We start from the raw sequence: 17,234 nt of genomic DNA, 5'->3' as shown, positions 1-17,234 counted from the left end.
TAATAAGTAGGATGCTATTCAAGAGGCTCATGTCAAATAAGCAGCAGAAAGTAACTTGGCATGATTCCATTGCAGTCAATACAACTATGACAGTTCACATCCATTGCTGATCTGCCCCGGGGAACTAGAGCTATAAGGGAAGGGAAGACCTCTTTAGTAAAGATGACAATTGCCATTTTCACCAGCTGTGGATGTTCCCAGACTTGAGCGAGGCATTGACAACAGGCATAGCCCAGTGCCTGACAGTGACATGGTCTCCCTGAGGAGATGAGCTGGCCTTTGATGAGGACATTTGTGGGAAAGCCACTTGCATAACAAAACATTCAAGCCCATGTAATTAGCAAGGCTGCCACTTTTCAACCTACTAATTTGAGAGGGCTGGCTCTAAGGGAACAGGGCTCTGGGCTTCTGTTGGTTCCTGACAATTGCACAATCATTTAAATACAATTTTGGGGTCTAACATGGTCATTCTCAAGAAATTAACAGATGCAGATACTGCCTTGCATCAGATACTGCTTCATTCTGAAGTCAGACCTGAGACCTGTCTGTAAAGGACGGCATGGCAGATCTCTTCTTGGCATTTAAAAATGTAATAGGTGGCAGGGCTTGAGAAGCTTACTGAACATCTATTATACCCTCTGCCATTTAGAGGAATAAAACAGATGGGCACTGTAATTAACTGTAACATCAGATATCTTTGCATCTTTAAAAGTACAGTTTACTGTGATTCACCCAGGTGACTAACCTAGGGTTGCCACCCATCCGTTTTTCACCCGGATAGTCCAGCTTTCAGCTTGTGTGTCCAGGTGCCATTTGACAGGCCCTGGTGTGCATTTTTTTTATCTGGGGGAGAAGAGGTGGAGCAGGGCTGGGATCTTGGGGGTCCAGTTACCAGCCATTAAAAGAGGGTCCAGTTACCAGCCATTACCTAGACCTATAGGTTCCAATGGACTGACTTGCATACTTGAAGTTATGCCCATGCTTCAATGCCTTGCTGAAAAGATGGCATGTGTCTCTTGTTATAACTTCCAACCTTCACTTCTCTTTCTTTCATCAGAGGAGCGCACCTCTGCTCCTTACCCACCTTTGCCCTGTTGTACTCTTCTTTCTCCACACTACGTGCTCTCTCTGCCCCCCCCATCCCAAAATCTCTCTTTTTCCGATTCACATTTTTACAAGCAAGCGCCATGTATAAAGGAGTTGGGGGGAACGGGTGAGAGAGAGATAGTGTATCTGACAGGTTTACACAGAACACTTAGTCTTAGATATTTATGGTTCGTTATTATCCAGGGGATGACATGTTGCGACGCCAGTGCCATGATACATAAGTCAGAGCAGAGGCTCTGAGACTCAGAGCAGCCCTCACCATGAGAGAAGTCTAGCAGAGTGATAGGAAAATGACAGGTCGTTACGCTCTCTCCTGGGACTCTCAGCACACGTTCATGCCCAGACGACCAAGTGTACACACCAACAAGTGCTCAATCCAAGACATCACAAACCAGTTCTTGCTCTGCAGCCTCAAAAATGATTCTCCCAGCCATCACAGGGAGCCAGCTTGACACGTCTGAGCTTTTGTCCAGGCTCTCCATTGCAGATCTGCATTTGTGCTTCAATATTATAAACTATAACACAAGTGTTGGGGAAGAGAATCTTGCAATGACCCACACTAGACTAGTAACATCCTCTAGGGCAGTGCTTCTCAAGCTATCTGATGTGGGGGACTGGCAATTTTTTTTTCCAATATGCGCGCAGACCGGCAGCCGATGGCTCACGGACCAGCACCAGTCCGCGGACCACCACTTTGAGTAGCACTGCTCTAGAGCAGAGAATGGATGCACCTCATCAGTAGCCTTGCACTTAGGCCCAATCCTGCAGTCACTGTGCAGCCAAAGCAGCCCTGATCTGCCTGCAGAGAGTTGCATGTTCAAGGCGTGTCATTTAATAACAGGTTTCTCAATGTTCCTGAACATGGAGACATCACCATTTGCAGCTGCCGCCTGCCTTGTTTAAACCACTCTCACCACAGCCCTTCATGCAAGCAGCATGCAGTTCAATAATCTCATTTACAATGCACATTTTAGGTCTGTCACATGATGCCAGTCTGCCCTTACCCGACCCTGAATGCTTCCCCAGACTTGCTCCCCACTTCAGTCGGTATTAGCGAGCCACTTCTAACTGCGATGATGGAAGAGATGGAGATAGACCCTGGTTTGCAGGATGCAGGGGTCTAGCCACCCTTCACCTGCGTGTCGACGAACAGGCAACAAACCTACAGGCTTGTGTGTTGTGGTCATGGGGTGTGGGTGCCCCGAGCTCTGGGAGAAGGGGTTTCCTTTTTCCAGAGCTGGCCAGCTACTCGCTCTCCCCTCCTTTCACTTTGACCACTGCCAGGAAGTGGCTCCTGTGACCAGAGGCAGGGTCCTCCCCTTTTGGGAGTAGGGTTATTGGGGGGTGCACGGCTGTGTGGTACAGGAACGGACAGGGTGCCCATCCCTTAAGAGCAAACGGACCTCCGAGGTTTTAGGGTCTACTGCTCCCTTGGCTTCTAATCCCTTCAAGAGAGAGGAGGAACCAGGGCCACAACAACACATGGCTCCCAACCCGCCATGGCTCCCGGTGCCGACAGCCATTGACTAGGCCTGTCCCCCGTAGAGAGGGAGTGTCCAGGTGCAGGGACTCATGAGGTGAGAGAAGACCTGGCTGCAGAGCAGAGTTACTCCGTGCTGCTCAGCAGACGTAGCCCAGCTCCTCAGCCCTCCAGGGGCTGCCGACAGCCACCGTTCAGGCACGTGGCTTGTCCTGGAGGCTTCAATTTTGCCACCAATAAAAAAGTCATCTTTTTTTTTTAATACTTTTCATGGACTGGAGAGGTGGTAACAGGCCACTTCACCTTTAACAGTCCCTTGCAACAAGTTACCCAGAGGTGCCGACTGAAAAAAAATAAGGGGTGCTCCGCCCCGAGGCCCCGCCCCTACTCGGCCTCTTCCCCCCACCGAGGCCTCAGCCGTGCTTCGCCGCAAGGCCCCACCCCGCCTCTTCCCAAGGCCTCGACCGCCGCTCGCACCGGCAAAGAGAAAAGTCAGCGCTAAACAGTCGGTTCCACCTTGTATTGAGCTGTGGCACTTGGCGCGCCTTTCCCAAACCTGAAGAGCTCTGTGCAGCCCCAAAGCTTGTCTCTCTCACCAAAAGAACCATTGTTTCATGTTCTCTGTGTATATATCTGTCTTCCTACTGTATTTTCCACTGCATGCATCCGATGAAGTGGGGTTTAGCCCACGAAAGGTTATGCTCAAATAAATTTGTTCGTCTCTAAGGTGCCACAAGTCCTCCAGCTCACCCACCTTGTCGCTCTAATATCCTGGGACCAACACAGCTCCCACAACACTGCATACAGGCAAAACCCACAGTCAGCCAGCCCAGTGCCTGAGGGACTCTCTTCAGCGCCACCCAGGAGACCATGGCTTGATTTCCAGTTGTAGGCTTGCTTTGTGCCCGTGCTCAGTACTGCGGAGATGGCGTACTCAGTCCTTCCGATGGGACCTCCCCTCATTCATCAGAAACCCCTGGAGTGGCAAAGGATGGACCTCGGGCAAACCCCTGGACCTTGGCTGATGGAGCTGTCATGGGGCTGCAAGGGGAGGGAGGGCCAAAGGATGTGGAGGATGTAAAGGAGAAAGGCAGGGAAGGAGGTGCAGGAGCATTCTCTCCCCACCAGCTGGCTCCCAAGCTGCTGCTGCAGAATGGGACTGCTTCCTGCGGTTCATCCTGTGTTACTAATGACTGACAGTAAATGCTTTAAACCCTGCTGACAGCTCGGAAGGAGCTTTTAAATGTAAGTGTGATCATTACCACCTTTTCTAAAAGCTAAGATGGAGAGACATGTTGCCACCTAAAGACGAGACACTTCCCACATCAGACATAGTCTTTTTTCCCCCTGCTCCATATAATCATATTGTCAAACAGACTGACTGTCCAGTGTAACGTTCATGGAGGAGACCAGGACAGCTACTGTGCCATAACCTTTGTACTACTGGAAGCTAACAGACAGACAGACAGATACAGCACCAGTCTAAAGGAAGAAGGAAGCTCCCCCTGGGCCCCCAAATCAATAGCCAGCTACTTCCAAGCCAAAAAACCTAGGCCAACCTATTTTCTATGCAGGCAACCAGTTATTGCTGCCAAACGGAGTTTGCCAGCCCCTTTTCCATTGCATTTGTCCATTTGCCCAGGAAATACTACTCAGTGGGGCTGGCATGAAAACATTTCTGTTTTTGCGAAAGATGTTGATGCTTCAGCATTTGTTCTTATTCTGATGTGCAACAACAATAGAGACGCTGTGGAAATTTTTCCCATGAAAAGGAGAAAGAGACCCACCCCAGGACAGCCAATTGCCCGGCGGTATGGGACTCACTGGGGATGAAACCCCCAGGCTCCGAATCAGGCAGAGCACGGACGTGAACCTTGGTCTCCCACAGGTCAAGTGTGTGCCTCCTTCATGTACATCCTGGGCCTGAGAAAGTTGTGTCAAAACATAACATTTCCACAAAAAGTTTTGGTTTTGATAAATTCCCAAGTCAGCTTCAGTGTTTATTTCTACAAAGCTTGTACTCTTTTGATTTAGTTGGGGTTGGACCTGCTTTGAGCAGGGGGTTGGACTAGATGACCTCCTGAGGTCCCTTCCAACCCTGAGATTCTATGATTCCATGATCCTTTGAGGGTTGGTGGGGGCGGGTAAATCACTGTTGCCTGCTGCACTCATTTGTGTCCTGCAAATTTTGAAAAGCTCTAGGAGAGCTGCACAACATTCACGCTTTGTTTTAACTTCTCTGTATCACACCCTCCATTTGTAGTGTCAATTCTAGGGGAGAAGGACTAGACGTTTAATAGCATTACTGCTCCTTTCATGTAATTTGAAGAGAAACACTTCGGATTAAAAGCCCATCATTACTCTGTAGAATCATAGAATCATACCATTCATAGGACTTAGCACACTGAAGCCACTGGCAGCAGAGGACACTCAGCAAGGGGAAGAGGTTCTCGAGACTCTGTCACAGCGACACCTCTGCCCCCGTTCTGCTCTGAGCACCCTTCTGGCTACAGCACAACACCCAGTGCTTTGAAAATCCCAGTCTTAGGTATTGTCACCCGCTGGCCTCAAATGCGCTTGAGTTCAGAAGCATCCACCAAACCGGTTCAGACCGAGTCTAGCCCAATAGCACAGGTCTCGGGCCTTCTTGCCCTTATCTGTCTGGGAGTGGAATTTTGCAAGGCTTCCGTTCTCAGACCGGGACTGGGTACGCTGAGCCGTGTGTATCACCCTGCAAGCCAAGCTTGGGGTTGGGCACCCGTTTTTCCTCCTTTCGGAAACCTGTGACCAGGGATATAGTGACCAACAGCCTCCTTAAAGCAAAGTATTTCTATTTAGCAGTTGGAAAAAAGCATAGGGGGAGCAGGAACAAAATGGATTTTAGCACAGCCTGTGCACAGTATTCGTCTCATCTATTCTTCTTCACTACCAGCTACGTTAGATGGGCTTTCCCCTTCAGTGCCAGGAACAGAACCCAACCAACTCACATTTCCTGCGCAATGCCGAGCTCTTTGTGTGTGCCTCGCCCAGTCCTCTAATGCCCCCTCTTCAAATGGGCTTGGGTGCTGCCCACAACCCCAGGCTGGAGCCATTAAGGCTACTAGCTCTGACACTGCGTTTTCATGACCCTGGCGTTTAAGCTGCTGGGGACTATTAAAAGGTCCATCTTGCCCCTGACTCAGCTACCTCAGCGTTTCGGTTTGGCTCTCAGGAGTTTTGGACCAGCCAGGAGGGTCAGCGTGGAACTAAAATGCAGTGTTGGGCCAGGCAGTATAAAATCATCTCTCTTTTACCTACAGTGTTGCCTAGCTTACATTTCCAGTATATCCAAAATAAATAACCTGCAACCTTTGGTACAAAGCGGACAGCCACCAGCCTACAGGCTTTCATGGCAAATTCAGCAGTAGGAGACAACTGAAGCTGTCAGTGAAATTGCTGAAGGTCACATCAGCACTTCAGTTTGGGGGGTTAATTTTACTTTGAGAGCTATGTTACATATTTAATCGTCTCAGTTTGGACCAACCATGGCTTAGACAGCCGGCTTTGTCAGAACCTGAGCCCTGACCTGCCATATCCCTGCCAGTTCAGCCCATGGTGTTCCAGGGCTCAAGGACATTGTATGGTGTCTTTGAGAATTAACCCCCCCCCCACACACACACCCTCCACAGAAACAAGACGTACCCCAACTCATTTTCCCTACTTGCGGGCAAATAATCAGGATTTCATCCATGCTCTCCAGAGGAGGAAGGAAACTAAAATGCAAAACCACGGCACCATCTAGCGTCCCGCTCCTCACTGCATGTACCCCAACATCTAGCCTCTTACAAAAAGCACAAGCCAAGTTAGGGGTAAAACAGTAAAACGCCAAAAATAGCTTTCTTATTATTTATAGACAAGGCTGATGGCACATACAGCTGCAGCCGCACACTGCAGCTCAACGCATGCTTTTAACTCACAATGCACCAACAGGAAACACCTTCTGAATTGACAAAGCCAGAATGCCCTAAAAGGACCCTAAGAATGAGAGCATGTAGTGTTTCATGGGAGGAGAGGATAGCTTGCTACTAGTGTCAACTTTCCACCTATATTGTCTGAAGGAAAATCAGAGGGATGCAGGACTCAAAACAAGGACAACATTGACTTACCCTCCCCACCCATCTTTGCCCTCAGATCTCAGAGACTTTCCCCTGGAACCACCATATTTTTAATCAAAGTAGCTAATGAGCAGATTTTTTTTAATTGGCTTAGAGGTCATGACAGCCTTCATTATATGGCATAATTCTCCTGCCACCATTCTCCTTCTCCCCAACCCCCCACTACCCCCATCCGCTTCACTGGACTACTTTGGTATCTCCCAGGGCGTCCCATCTCCTACACTGGAAAACACTGTCCTAACCTTTAACATGGGACTCCATTTATTTTGTCTTGTGTAAAACAAAAACAACAAAAACGCATGCTAATATAAGATATCCTTTATTGTTCTGCTTTAAGCTCTTCCAGCATGCTGAGCCTTCTCTAGCATTCCTATTTAAATATTGACTTTAATATTCCCTTAGCAGATTCCAAAGTGCTTTGTACAAACGCAAGAGGAGAGCAAGTCTGAAACATGTTATGTACATTTAAGAAAAAAGCCAAAAAGCCACACACAGTTCTCTGGCTCACACCCTACCAGGCAACATGGTGCAGTCAAACTCTGCTTTGTCTCCAGTCAGCAGTTAGTAAGTGGATTTCCTGCATGCTAGTAATAGCTAGTCTCCACCTTAGATACTTCGGGTGAGGTTTTCAAAAGCCCTCAGTGTTGGCTTAACTTGGAGTCAATGGTAGTTTTACCATAGATTTCAGAACATAGGACTGGAAGGGATTTCTTGAATCAGAGAGTCTAGTGCCCCCCTATTCCAGGAACCCCAGTCATATAATCCTTATTCTAAACATATAGTCCTGATCCTAAACTTATCAAGTTCCATTTTAACACTTGTTAGCTTGTTTGCCCCCCCCCACACTCCCATTGGGAGGCTACCCCTGACCTTCAGTCTTCTGATGGTTAGAAACCTAGTTTCTAGCCTAAATTTATCCTCATTTGTCCTGGTGCCAACATTGTCCTTTAGCTTCAGCAGCTCTTCTCCCTCCTAGTGTTTACCTCCTCTTCCCCCGGATATATTTACAGATCCCTCTCCAGTGGGATCAGAGTTTGGCCAACACTGAGGGCTTCTGAAAATCCTAGTCTTTATTGTGTTGTCACCCCCACTGGCCTCCATTGCCCTCAAGTTCTACCAAACTATCATAGTCCAAATCTAGCCCAATGCAAGTGCTGTGAGCATGTACCGTACTATACCTTGGACTTGTTCTTTTTCAGTACTAGGAAGAACAGCCATCTCCATTATGCCCCACCTCTGGCTTGGACTTAAGCTCTTTATTATATTTGAAGCAATAGGTCAGTGGAGCTTTCAAACTGAACGAGTACATTCTCATAAATAAATTAGGGAGGTGTGGTCTAGATGAAATTACTATAAAGTGGGTGCATAACTGGTTGAATGACTATACTCAAAGCACAGTGATAAATGGTTCCCTGCCAAACGCAGAGGACTTATCTAGTGGGGTCCTGCAGGGATCAGTGTGACAGGGTTTACCACACCCCCCTGCTGGAGACCTTGCGGTCCTACCTCACTCCACCCCAGCAAAAGGAGCAGTGAAGGTGGGTCCTCCAGGCCTGCCTAGAAAGGCTGCAGGGGAAGCAGCCAATCACAGCCCATCAGGCTCAGTTAAAAGGCACTACAGGGCCTGAGCAGGTCAGTTGCTGGCTGGGACCACAAGGGTGAGGAAGGGCTGGGAGACAGAGAAACTCTCCAGACAATAAGGCTGGGGAAGACCCTCCTCCAGCAGGGATAACAGAGAGAACCCAAGGTCTGTAACTCTGTGAGTAAAGGTGATGGGACTGAATGGGAAGGAGCCCAGGGCATGCAGCAGCAGCTATTAAAGGGAAGCAGCACATGGGCTCTGTTTTCAGGATCCCTAGGTTGGGACCTAGAGTAGTGGGTGGGTCTGGGTCCCCACAATGATCAATGGGGAAGTGGCCTGAGCCCCGAAAAGGGGGAAATACTCTTGGCTAAAAGCCTGAGATGGTGCCTGAAGACCCTGCAACGTGGCCTGAAGATACTGGCAAGGGCCAACCATTTGTTGAACTTTGGGGGCAGTAAGAACCTGTGAAGATAAAGAGTCTCCAAGCAGAAAGCCCTGGGGGCATTGCCCAATGGCAGGGAAGGACTTAAAGTTAGCCCAAAGGGGCTAAAAAAGGAGCCTAAAAAGGGCTGAAGAAAAGGAGGGGCTGAGTCTAGCTTAAGCCAGGGGTTGGAAGACCTTTTTGTTTGTTTGTTTTGACCTTGAATACCCCAGGAGGGGTTCATCCATTTTAGACTGTGACTTGGCTGGAGGCTGAGCCACTGAAGCCACCTACCAAGCAAGGTCAACCTCCTTTTCCGCACTAGGAGTGGAAAAGATTGCAGCAACCACCCAGCTGACAGGAGGCACTCGTGAGAGGTGTATGTGTCCCCCATCACCGTCTGGTATTAATCGAGATTTCCATTAATGACTTTGATAATGGAGTGTAGCGTATGTTTATACAAATTGCAGATGACCTCAAGATGGAAGGGGTTGCAAGCATGTTAGACAGGATTAGAATTCAAAAGAACCTTGACAAATTGGAGAATTGAACTGAATTTCAGCTTCTTGATTTCAGACAAGACAAGTGCAAAGTACTATACATAGGAAGGAAAAATCAAATGCCTAACTACAAAATGGGGAGAAACTAACTAGACAGTAGTACTGCTGAAAAGGATCTCAGGGTTATAGTTGATCACAAATTGAATGAGCCAACTATGTGACGCAGTTGCTAAAACGGCTAATATTCTGGGGTGTATTAGCAGGGATGTCGTATGTAAGACATGAGCAACAACTGCCCCACTCTATTTGATGCTGGTGAAGCCTCCGCTGCAGTACTATGTCCAGGTCTGGGCATCACACTTTAAGATATGGACAAATTGGAGTCCAGTGCAGAGCTACAAAAATTATTAAAAGGTTTAGAAAATGTAATCTATGAGGAAAAGTTAAATGGGACATATTTAGTCTTGGGAAAAGTCTGATGGAGGGGACCTGAGAACAGTCTGCAAATATGTTAAGGGCTGTTATAAAAAGGATGGGGATCAATTGTTCTCCATGGCCACTGAAGGTAGGACAATAAGTAATCAGCTTAATCTTCAGAAAGGGAGATTTAGGTTGGATTTCAGGAAAAACTTTCTAACTACAATGATGGTTAAGCACTGAAATATGCTTCCAAGGGAGGTTGTGGAATCACCACCACTGGAGGTTTTTAAGAACAGGTTAGACAAATCTTGCAGAAATGGTCTACATATACTTGGTCCTGCCTCAGTTCAGGGTGAGGGACTAGATGACTTCTTGAGATTCCTTACAGCCCTACATTTCTACGATTCCAATGTTTTCTCTGGGGAGAGAAAATTTCCCAGCATCCTCTTGCCAATAATAGCCCTCCTTAAGGTAGGGATGATCTCATGTCTCTCCAAAATGAATAACTTCCTCTTCTGTGCACTAAGCCCTCCAGTTAACCTTTCCTCCACAAATTCTCAATGTCCTCATTGTCATTTGCAAATCAGAACAAGAGAAAGTTTAGATAATTTATAGTTGCATAAAATATGTGAAGTCTAGTAAATGCAGCTTTCAGAGTAACAGCCATATTAGTCTGTATTCGCAAAAAGAAAAGGAGTACTTGTGGCACCTTAGAGACTAACCAATTTATTTGAGCATAAGCTTTCGTGAGCTACAGCTCACTTCATCAGATGCATACTGTGGAAAGTATAGAAGATCTTTTTATACACACAAAGTATGAAAAAATGGGTCTTTACCACTACAATAGGTTTTCTCTCTCCCCCCCCCACCCCACTCTCCTGCTGGTAATAGCTTATCTAAAGTGATCACTCTCCTTACAATGTGTACGATAATCAAGGTGGGCCATTTCCAGCACAAATCCAGGGTTTAACAAGAACGTCGAGGGGTGGTAGGAAAAAACAAGGGGAAATAGGTTACCTTGCATAATGACTTAGCCACTTCCAGTCTCTATTCAAGCCTAAGTTAATTGTATCCAATTTGCAAATGAATTCCAATTCAACAGTTTCTCGCTGGAGTCTGGTTTTGAAGTTTTTTTGTTGTAATATCACAACTTTCATGTCTGTAATTGCAAAAAGAAAAGGAATACTTGTGGCACCTTAGAGACTAACCATTTTACGCGTGACCAGAGAGATTTCCCCTTGTTTTTTCCACCCCCCCCCCCTGACGTTCTTGTTAAACCCTGGATTGGTGCTGGAAATGGCCCACCTTGATTATCGTACACATTGTAAGGAGAGTGATCACTTTAGATAAGCTATTACCAGCAGGAGAGTGGGGGGGGGGGGGGAGAGAAAACCTATTGTAGTGGTAAAGACCCATTTTTTCATGCTTTGTGTGTATAAAAAGATCTTCTATACTTTCCACAGTATGCATCTGATGAAGCGAGCTGTAGCTCACGAAAGCTCATGCTCAAATAAATTGGTTAGTCTCTAAGGTGCCACAAGTACTCCTTTTCTTTTTGTAAATGCAGCTGACTCCTACCTGCTATTAAATCTCTAGCTTTGATTGTAAGACACTGTTCAGAGTCTGTGACAAAGCTGTAAATTCCCTTGAGGAACTAGCAGATACAGACTTGCAGATATAGTGGTGTAAGTAGTATTTATAATCTCTTCGCATTGGCTCCCTTGGCATTTAAACAGAAGAGGACCCATTTAGAGTCTGAGAAATATGATAAGTGAAAAATAAACCTGAGTTTCATTGGTGGAATTCACTGTGCTGTGGTGTTTCAAAGCTGTTTTGTTTCTGCCCATTTGCCATAACTTAGATTAGTTTATAAATTTGAATCCTCTTGTGAAGGAAGAGTGTCATAGTAGCATAGTTTAGCCCTGTTTTTCTATAATCCACTACCATCAAAGGACTGGCAGATTCAATTATCACACTACAAGCCGTAAACACATCTCCTCATTAGTGCTTTGTCCATCCTCACACTTTCTACAGACCCCGCTCAGATATATTTAACTACTTCATAGCAGGCGAAAAGCAGAGATGCTAAGGCAAGCAGCAAACCTTGCCAGGCCTTCTGAATCCCAAGCCTTGATGTAAGATCTCAGGGGGACAAAGCAGGGTTGGAAGAGTCCTTTCCCAAAAGGAAATTCATATGTTCCCACACTGCAAATGTCCTTCTCGCAAAAGAAATGCTGTTCTGAGTTTCCGAGTTTTCAGCCAAGATCCAAATGAAGAGATGAGCATTAGTCTATTGTGCGGGGTAAGAGCTTCTCATTATAAGCTGCTGAGAGGGCCACCTTAAAGTCTACAGACAGTACACTTGGCTATTTTCTCCCCCTCAGCCAGCTGCTTAGGCAAGTTTCAGCATCGGAGCTCTTCAGAGGCTGGCTACTAGATTAACCCTATTGTATTAGGCTAATGCAGTTAATCAGGATGCTCTGAAGTCTGGTTTCCATGGTTACACTATAAAATAGATGTACATCTAACAGTCAGTGAATTAATTTTGCCATCAGCCTGCCTCAGAGCACAGTTAGGCAGGAGGCATTTGCAGCAGAGTGCATGAGCAGGCGCCGTACACAGCAGCCTCCCCTGCGGGAGAATCCTGACACTTAGATGACACTTTTACAATGATTTCCTGAATAGGGGCTTTTCGGGTGAGACCATGTGCAATCATTAGCAGTTATAGATTGACAGTATCTGTAACCCTGCCCCCATCCAGCCTGATCCAGCAGGAAACAATGCAGACAGTAAGGAAGAATCCGTTACCCGCAAGCAGACAAAAGCTTACCATCTACTAAAAAAACCCAACACAATATCCCTGTACCCCCCCCCCTCTGAAAAAAACCACTCGGCTTCTGCTGAAGTCAGTGGAGCTATTCACATCAGTGAGGGAAAGAAAATGGGTAACTTACCCTACTGTGAGGGGAAAAAAAGAGTAGTGGGGTGTTTTCTAGGTCAGCTGAGCACTCTCACTGGACCAGCACACCAAGCCGGGCTGTGGTGAGATACTGAGAGTGAGGTTTTCCCCAGGATATCATGGTTACAGAAACACTTGTGCTAATTCACATGCAGAGCCCCACAATGCAATTTCTGCTCACTTATGAGGGGGGAAATTGAGCTGCTACGTATCAATATTCTGAGTACATTTAAGGCACTGATGTAAGAGTTCTTTTTAAGTATAAGAAAAGGAAAATTCATGCTGTGTCTGCCAAACACGCAGGCAATAGGGATGGAGGAGGCTCTGTTTCTTGAATTAGATTTAGTACGTTTAGAAACAGGGGCAAAGTAGGTTTAAGATGCTTCTGGTTTATAACAACAGCACAGCAGAGGCGATGTGGTGATTGGAAGAGAACTAGAATCCCTCACATGATGGAGCAATATTACTAAGCAGATATAACCATAGCCACGAACAAGCTAGAGGGTAGCAACACACAGACAGGTGAAAGTGGCACTCCCAGGGAGAAGAGGTTCCTGCATATTTCACTTGTATCAATGGTTCCTGAAACAGTTCTACAAAACTAAGGCCTTGGCTACGCTTGCGAGTTACAGCACAACAAAGAAGCCCCAGGCGCACTAGCTCGCTCCCCGTCCGCACTGGCAAGGCACGTCGAGCGCTCTGCCTCCCCGGCTACAGCGCGGCTGGTCTCCTCCTCAGCGAGTGGAATAACGTTTGCTGCGCCCCCGCTGGAGCGCCGCGGCGCCAGTGTGGATGAGGTGCTGCATTACTGCGCTCTGATTGGCCTCTGGCAACGTCCCATAGTCCCCTTAAGCCAAGTGGCCACTCTGGTCATTGTTTTGAACTGGCTGCAGGAATGCGGATATGCCCTTTGAAAGCTCTGTTTGACAGCCGGCTGCTTATCTGCTCTGAGACAAAGCAACCATTAGTGTGGAATGCCGTGTGTGAGAGAGGGAGGCGGGGGGGGAGGGGGGTCTGCTGCTGTCCGAATTTACAAGACAGCATGCTGACATGCTCTCAGCCCCCCAAAAACCCACTCTCTCTCCCCCCCACATACACACAACACACTCCCAGTTACACTTCACCCCCATTTGAAAAGCACGTTGCAGTCACTTGCATGCTGGGATAGCTGCCCATAATGCACCGCTCCCAACACCGCTGCAAATGTGGCCACACCAGTGCGCTTGAAGCTGGCAGTGTGGACAGACTGCTGCACTTTCCCTCCTGCGCTCTCCGAAGGCTGGTTTAACTCAAAGCGCTCTACATCTGCAAGTGTAGCTCTGCTCCAAACTTTGAGAATCAAGCTGGGGGAGAAGGTGTGGGAGAGGGATTAGGTGGGTCCCTCGGGGGGGTGGAGAGGGATAATGGGTCCTTGCGAGAATCTTTTACAAAGTTCACGACCCACTGTACTCATGTATTTTCACTGATTCCACTCCTTAATTGTTTACTCGGGGAGTTCCTATACGGGGAGACACAAAACTAGAGATGGGCCCAAGCGGCAGAGGGCAGACCAACCTTCAAGTCTGAGCATCCCCAAAAGAGGGGGTCCTTATCCAGTGTTCTGGTCTATTATAGGACATGGGCATGAGCCATAAGAACCAAATCCAGATCAACCTGAACCCCTCTAAAGGTCAGGTGAGACGGTGGAGTCCAACACAACTGCAATAATGAGGAAAAGACTATGGGGTGACATGCTCACCCCAAGAAGGTGTGAAGTGGAAGGTACAGCATAGCCCAAGAGAGAGCACACAAGACGGAGTCAGAAGACCAGATTTCTCCTCCAGGCTTTGCCATTCAAGTGTTGTGTGGCCTTGGTCACTTGTCCTCATTTTGGAGATAAGTAAATGGAGGCACAGAAAGCTTAAAACTTAACCAACTTTGTAAAGAGGTCTAACGAAATCCTTTAAATAACACCTGGATTGGTAGCTATCAGTCTTATTAACGTTGCCTAGGGAAAGAAACTAAAACAGTGTAACAGGTTGGGTTTTTGGTTTTCTTTTTGTTGTTTTTTAAGGACACTTGCCATGGTGGCTGGATAAGAGCTCTGTTGCGGGAAGGGAATAACGGCAATTTTCCTGGAGTTTAAACTTTTCAGGAAGTTACTCTTACTAGAAACGCAGGCCACATGAGAGCTGAGAGTCTTCCCTTCCCAAGCTTCTAAGAAAACTCACGCTGCCTTCTGCAGATCTATTTCACCTTGAATCCCTGAGCTCACTGCAGCTGGAGACAGTTGTTCTGCTCCCGGGGTGCATTCCTAAGGTCATACCATACACTCCCCACATTGCTCGCTGGCTGCCCCTCGGTGACAGCCACATACAGAAGGAGCTGGAGTCTGCTGTCAAGGGCCTAGCTCAGTTTAATTAAGATAACTGTTTTGGCCAGGTTTAAACCACTACTGATACATCATTGTTCGTAGTCAGGCTGTCACTACTCACAGCATTCCGTTTTAACCTGGTGGGTTTAGTACCCTGGTTAGCGTATGACAGTGGCCTGTTTAGATAGACATTGTCCTACAAGTCCTCAGCCATCACAGAATCTCTCTCATGCCGATTACAGCAATTTTAATACCATAGAAATATTGTTAACCAGCAGCACTAAGAGCCCCCTGCCTCCTCCCTTGCAGCCTACTCCTGAAATCCAGCTTTTAGGTGCACTTCAGTTTTGTCATGGTAAGGAAGCATCTTCTGATGTGCTTAATTTCCTCGGGGAGGAGTTCTCTGTAGAAATCCATTACACCAGCCTCCTTCAGAGCTGTCCTTACAACTCATCTTTGCCAAAACAAACTCCTTGACAGAGGCTAGGCAATTAGTGCTCCGTGAATGCTGCTTGCTACAATCATAACAATAATGGTACTGTTACCTTCTGCATGCCCTCCCCCATCTGGTGTCTCACCTTATACTGTTAGCTGTCTGGGGCAGAGACTGGCTTTTTGTTAGGTGTTTACATAGTGCCTAGCACAATGAGGCTCTGACCACTGATTGGGGTCGACCACAAAACACATTAGTATTAAGTCAATTTTGTAATTTGTCAAAATGCTTTGCCCCTTGAGTTCATGTCTCCCTTTCCAGCTGAGCGCCATCAAATGCTAGATGGTCTATCCACTACTCTGGGCTTAACCCCCAAAAGCTACACAGATTACACAGTAAATTTGCCACTGCAGGCTCTAGCAGAAAGGATTGTCTTAGTTCCCACTGTATGGAATGAACCCAAAAAACTCCATTGGTACAAACTCTGTATTTAGACCAGCAAAGCAAAAAAAAAGTTGATGAGTCAATGGTGCTGTAAGCCAAAAGAAAAGGGAGGAAGCACAGTAAAAGTGAGGTCATGACTATCTTCTAGTTTCCCAAGATCATAGCTTTTTAAACACATGCTCTCAGTCTTATGCATATTAAGCAGAGTTCCTAGGTAAGTCAGCTAAACCCTGCAGGTCAAGTCAGCCAGCTGCAGGAACTGGAACAGACCATTTCAGGGAAGCCCAAGTCCGACTTGCATTTGGAGGAAAGATAATCCAGTGGTTAGGATGCTAGCCTGGGGAGCAGGAGACGTAGTCCCTGTTCTACCCCAGGCTTTCTGCGTGACCCTGGGTGAGTCACTTAGGCTACGTCTGCATTCTGAGCTGAAAGCAGGAGCATCCCTGCGCTAGCTCTGATTGACCTGGTGTGCTCAGGAGAGTCGATGAAGTGGTGTAAGCGGCTAAGGGGCTAGCGACCCGAGCACCTGCCTTGTGTCTCAGAGGGGCTCGGACCTGGGGTGGCTAGCCCCTCCCACTCCGCTGCGGCTGCACGCTGGTTTTAGTACGAATAGCTCAGTCCACGCAAGGCCAGGTATGGCTCCTCGAGCTGGAACGTACGCCTCCAGCTCGAACTGTAACCACACCCAGGCTCTCACTTCGCGCCCGGTGGTCAAAAGTGGGGCGGTGGCCCTTCCCTACCTCATGGGGTGTGTGCGCGAATGAGTGTGGAGGTGCTCAGATAACAGTACCCCACAGTGTTAAGACTCCAGCCCTACTGAAGAGTCTCCCAGTTAGCTCACAGCACGCCCACCCCCAACCCGCTCCGCAGAGCTATAAAAATCCCACACCACCACCGCACTGCGGCTGCTGACTGTATCGTACCTGTTTGTGCCTCTTCGTGTCTAGGCAAGAAGTCTGGTCTCTGGCTAGCATGATTTCCATACCCCACTGCCCCACGCACATTTGTGGCACTCCAAGAGTCAGTCTGGCAGTCGTCTGAGCAAAGAAAAGACTCATTTCCTCTCCTCATTTGTAGGGGGGAGTTATTATGGGGGGGTGGCGGGGAAGAGGCGTACAAGCACCATCCAGAATCATCACGGACTTCTAGCCCACACCGCTAGAAACACTTCTCTTAACCAGAAACGTTAAGTGACCTGTCTTACACTAGTCCCTCCGTCACTGAGCTGGAATAATTCCTGGGCTGGCTGGGTGAGCAGGCCTGTCGTGGTCTGCCCAGAGAAAGCTCCGGAAGGGTATGGAGCCTCCTCGATGGGAAAGCCCCCCTGGCTGAGGAAATTCAGGGGAGCGTCTGTGCTTCCTGCCTCTGGGAGAAAGAGACG

General features: G+C 47.6%; 1 protein-coding gene across 3 annotated transcripts in view; it reads right to left on the bottom strand.

Moving 5' to 3' along the window:
- CORO2B (coronin 2B) overlaps window positions 1-17,234 on the bottom strand; it is a 139,100-nt gene that overhangs the window by 104,824 nt on the left and 17,042 nt on the right. Inside the window, exon 1 of one of the 3 annotated variants that reach the window (XM_084641750.1) lies at window positions 10,682-10,777. The exons of the other annotated variants lie outside the window; for them this stretch is intronic. The gene's annotated coding sequence lies outside the window, so the exon portion shown is untranslated. Of the gene's footprint in view, window positions 1-10,681; window positions 10,778-17,234 lie in introns of those variants that run through there. 3 annotated transcript variants of the gene reach the window in all.

Source organism: Lepidochelys olivacea (assembly GCF_965140295.1).
Source record: "Lepidochelys olivacea isolate rLepOli2 genome assembly, chromosome: 10".
Lineage (NCBI taxonomy): Eukaryota > Metazoa > Chordata > Testudines > Cheloniidae > Lepidochelys > Lepidochelys olivacea.
The sequence above is the reverse complement of the archived record's forward strand: the minus strand, read 5'-3'. Positions and strand labels throughout refer to the sequence as shown.